Below are 5,661 nucleotides of genomic sequence, written 5' to 3' on the forward strand. Positions count from 1 at the left end.
TCCTCAGTTGCTCTTCCTGAGGTTTCTACCGTTTTTTTTCCCTGTTAAAGGGTTTTTTTGGGGAGTTTTTCCTTATCCGCTGCGAGGGTCATAAGGACAGAGGGATGTCGTATGCTGTAAAGCCCTGTGAGGCAAATTGTGATTTGTGATATTGGGCTTTATAAATAAAATTGAATTGAATTGAACTTAGTAGAATCCAAAGTATCAGATCGACATCAGAGGACAACTGAGAAGTTACGTGGAGGACGAGGTCGGGAGCCTACAGGCCCACTTCCAGGCACCGATTTTTACCTCTACAGTAGTTGACCCACCCAGCCATCATGTAGGTTGCATTGTAAGTGGGTGATAAGTGGTGTTGTAGGCCACCTCCTCTGTTTAACGACGGTCGTTCCAGTTTGACGTAGATCGCTTTTTTCACTCCTCTTTCCCACCATCTACCTTCTCTGGCCAAGATGTGCACACCGCTGTCCTTGAAGGAAATTACCTTTCTCCTTTAGATGTAAATGGACAGCTGAGTCTTGACCTGAACAGCTGGCTCTTCTGTGCTGTGCCCATAAATGGGGAACTAAAGTCATTAACTGCTTCTCAGTCAGAATAGGCTGTCTGATGGAAAAGTAAAGCGATGAAATGACTCTCAATATAGCATGCTCTTAAACTGATGTTGATTTTAGGTGGCTAAAATACATTTTGTTGCTGACACCTCCACAGCAGTACATTGCTGAGCTTCCATGTCACACTCCAGCCTGCTTCTCAAAACTGGAGGCACACTGACTGACATCTACTGTATCTATTACACTGACTATGGATAAGTACCCCATACAACCCCACTTCAAAAAATCTGAGCTATCCCTTGAGCTTATAGTTCAGATTTGGATGACAGATGTATGTGGCTATGGCTGTTTATGATGATGTTTATGAAGTGCAATCAGTCACAGGTCAAATGTTTCACAACATTTACAGCCATCATTCACAGGTGTTGCATAAATGTGTTTCACTATCACTACACAGTGATCTATTCATTATTTGGACCATTCTAGGCTGTGAGTAACATCAACAGCACAGTACACTGGGCTTTTATTGTTGCTTATATAACATTTGAACCCAAAAATGGCCCTCCTGGCTATGTATCTCAACAAATGCTACAATATTCTCAAGCAAAAGCACTGCCGTTTGACTCATGGGGGTAAAAGACAAACGTGTCACTTTTGAACAGTTGTGGTACCCGTAGACCAGTATAGCAAAATAGCTTATTATGGCATCCTGAAGGCCTCAATATACTTCAAAAAGTGCTTCATTACCTGTGTTTCCACCCAACGCTCTCATTATAGCACACTTGGAACCGATACATTACCTGTGCAGACCATAGACTCTAAGGTGAAGTCAGGGAACTGGGACACTTTTTGGTAGATGTTAAGAAACCAAATAGAATTCTGTGCACTGCCCTAAGTGTCACTTTTAAAGCTTGTTTTGGTTTGCTGCTATATTTCTATGAAAAAATAAGTTGCCAGGTAAAATATTTTAGAAACTTGACATGAAGAACCCCTACCTCACCCTATGACATATTCAGGTAAAATGGGACAATCATGTTTGTTTTTTTAAATGGTCAAATCAATTTATCAGTTCAGTCATTAGCTATTTTTAAAAAGAAATTGAAAACCTATCTTTTTAATTTGGCTTTTAATACGAGTTGATTTGATTTGATTTTTTATCACTGTTATTGTTTTTGTTTTGTTGATGTTGTTTAAATTGATGTGTTGTTTTTAACTGTTGTTGTTTTGTTGTTTCTGATATTGCTTTGTTCAAGCACTTTGAGCTGCATTCGTGCATGAAAGGTGCTCTATAAATAAAGTTTATTATTATTATTATTATTATTAATGTAACTTAACTATTCATTTAAAAAAATTGTCCATATTTTTTGAAAGACAAAAATACTGAAAATGTTTGTAATATGACAGAGTGGCACACAATAGCATAAGTCATGATTTTATGGTGTCTGGTAGATTGCTGGTTTCACTTCTGAAAAATGTTTAAATTTTTTTGCCCATTTTGTATGAATGCATTAAGTTCTCACTCAAAACCCTTCATCATAAAAGTAAAATGCAGTTTGAAAATATTTTGATTGTAAGTCAAACATTAAATAAACTGCAAAATCCGACTACCAGTTTTGTTTTTATACCCTTAAGTTACACCATGTCTATCTGGGTGCAAGCTTCAGACTATTGCGCCACCTTGCATTACATCGGACGCTCTCTTTCCATGCTGGATGCGCTGGATATGGAACTCTGTCGCATCATGTTTACCTAGCAGCTGTGGTCCCAGAGTAACCACTGAAAAAATGGGTGTATATGTACCTCCTTATTATTCATATTCACAACAGTACTATCACAGGTAACTTATAGATCTCATTGTTGAAGATACCATACTATATAATACCACCATGTCCACTTTGTAAAACAAGCTTGCTTGCTAGCCTCCCCCACAATTCTTACCAGAAATGTTCATCTTCCTGGCCACCTCCCTCCAGCCAGATGCCAACTGATTTAGGTTTTTGTAGTGAAATAAGCACAAATCCTGTAAATAATTCCTCATTTAAACCGTGTGAATCGGCCGTTCCTCGCCCACTGTGGCTCTACCAATGCAAGCAACAGATAAGAAAAATAGAACTGGGGCGTCTGACAAAAGTTTAGCTCAAAACGGTGTGCTGCATCACGTCGTGCCACTCACAGGCAGTTAGAACAGTCCAATAGAAAACATTGCAATCAAACTGATTTAGTTGCTGGCGCTTGCCTGCGTCACACACAGTTTTGACATGGTGTAATTGTTTTGGTTGCGGCACTCTTATTACCAAAATGAGAAAATCAACATGCTACATGATTTACATGGCAAGATGTGGGACCAGTGATTTTTTTTAGAAAATTATTGTTTCATGTAAAGCGCATTTGTAGCAACAATGTGATAACATCTTTGCTGACTGGCTGCTAATATTTAAAGAGCCCAAGATGTAAAACCTTATTTGTCCCATTTTACCTAAGGTCATGGATGGTCAGGATGGACAACATGACAGCTCCCTAAAATTGAAGCCAAAACATCTGGATCGCCCCCTGGTGGCTGGTTGCAATACAAGTCATAACGCCTGCTCTCTTTATGTTAGTGGATGGGATGGGAGCCAAACTAAAAACTCAAAGTACATGTCAAATGAATTTTTCCTAAAGATGGCCTCTGTCATTTTAGGTAGTTCTTATCACACTAATGTTTGATTAAGTGTTCATATTTTCTCATAAGTTTGATCATAGCTAGTTATTTGATGCTGTAAAAAGGAGGTTTGACATCATGACTGACAGCTGTGTGTGCCAATCAGTGTGTGTATGATCAATGGGGCTCCTCATTATTGGTTGGACAGTTGTATGGGCAGGAACTCGATACAGCGGAGATGGCTACTGCACAGACTAGCACCAAATGACAGCACCAGCGCAAGATAGCAGCGGCTGCATCTGGGATATTTTGGCTTCATTTTTGTACGGTGGCAGGAAGTGGAGACTTATTGTCCACCATTATATACAGTTATTGGTCTGGACATGTATCTAAACCCTATATCTGTTTATAATTTCCACTACAGACAGTACTCCTTAGGATTGTTATCCACTGCCCCATCCAGCTTCCATTGTATTTCCTCTTGACGGGTGATGCAGAGGGACATCAGCAAATCACTGATCACCCACAAAACAGGGTTGCATGTTGACATTTTCAGAATCTATGGGATATTTAGAAATAGCGGGTAGAATAGCAAGAGTGACGATTCTCTCTTAACCAATCAATGAACTGCAGTGTTTTTGCGCTACCTTATATTGTCAGATCACGTGATCTGACAATATAAGGTAGCAGGGTGATGAAAAAACAAGATTAAACAGAGAAGTTTTATTGATAGCTTCCAAAACTTTTGACAATAGAAACACAAAAATAACTTCTAAAGTGTAACAAACTGAACTGAGCCAAACAGAAATGCTTGGTAGAAATAAGGCTGTCAAATCACATCTGAAACCCTGTTTCCAGCAGGAGAATAAGAGAGGAGTTGCCTCAGAAAACTTTTGTAACTTTCTGAAGGAGACAGTGCAACTGTATGCTGACTGATTGGTCAGGTGTGCAGAGGTCAAAAAGTAGGGTTTGAACGTCTCTCTCAAGTTCTCTTTCCCTTATTTACACAACTACTTCTATAAAATTAGTGTTTGCATATAATTGAGTGCGACACCATCCTTTTTCCCAGCAGGCATTTTGACTTGTCACTGTAGGAAAAGCACAAGTGTTACTACTAACATTAATGGAGCTGTGTCATATCCAAATGTTCCAGTAAGGCAGACACTGAAACTTAAGCATTTAAATGGAATTCAGTCATCGTTCATTTTATCTGACAGGTCAAAATGTTTTTAGTGAAAAAAAAAGGTCTATTAATGGTTTTGAGGGGATTTTTTTTTTGAAGGTGTAAATGTTTTCGCCATTTGTATGATTCATCCTGTCTCCCCCTTTAAGTGATGTTTAAGTGATGGTTGGCTTTGTATGCGTGGCCATATAGAATGGTTAAACAGATGTTTCAGATGAAACATTGTACATAGTGAGGCATAAGCTGTCTCCATGTGACCATGAATATGTCATACTAACAACCCCTCTCCAAAGTGAGAACCGTTCCTTAAAGAACCATCCTCACAGATTGCTTCACAGGGGGAGGGGAGGTGCAAATCCACTTAAAATAAATCATCTGACTAAGATGTAATGGCAGACTTTAACTACGCTGGTCTTGTCCTTTAAAAAATTAGTTTTCCGTATTATCGAAAAATCTACTGAAACAAAAGCAGAGTTGATGTATGTAAGGTTGGTTAAAAGCTACTCAGTTATGGTACTGAGAATACTTTCATTAAGTATCATTTCATTTCATCATGATGTCAAGCTCAGCTCACATCCACGCTACATAAGGTGATCTCAAGCAGCCCAGTCAAGTGATGGTTCAGCTGATTGATGGAGGGGAGTCAGCTGATACAACACGATTACTTTCTATGCAAATAATTGGCAAATCTCATTCAGGACGCCCTATTCGAACTTCTTCGGCCTGCCTACTGTTGCTACTTCCTCTGCAAGCCGGTTCGCTACCTGCCTCCACCCCAACTATCCGTTTTCAAGTTGCATCTGACCTATCAGTGTCATTTCTGTTTGTCATTGATGCTGCTCTGTTCTGTTCCTGGGGGGTCTTTGCTGCTCTCCCTGCCTTAGGTGTTCCATGTAGGCGTGTGGAAGGGCAGGGAGGTTTGCTTTCTCTGCCTTAGGCTTTCCTTGTATGCACATGGATAACAGAGAGGTGTGCTCTCTCCGCCTTAGGCTTTTCTGTGTAGGCCTAAGGAAAGGCAGAGAGGCCGCAGAACAGAAACATACCACCAAATATAATACTGCAAATGGAAATAAAGTTTTCTTTGACTGAAGTGGTCCTGACTTAACTTTTGTTCTGCCCACACTTTGACCCATTCATACCCGAATACAGTCATTATTTAATGCCTGTATTTCACTGTTCACACATCCATTTACCTAGGTAGACTTTGATATTTATCTATAAGGGGGCTGCTGAGCAAAGTTTGCTTGTTGGGCCCCCACTGACCCTCCACACACACCTCCAAACCT

Source organism: Epinephelus moara, chromosome 18 (genome assembly GCF_006386435.1).
Source record: "Epinephelus moara isolate mb chromosome 18, YSFRI_EMoa_1.0, whole genome shotgun sequence".
In the NCBI taxonomy this organism is placed as follows: Eukaryota; Metazoa; Chordata; class Actinopteri; order Perciformes; family Serranidae; genus Epinephelus; species Epinephelus moara.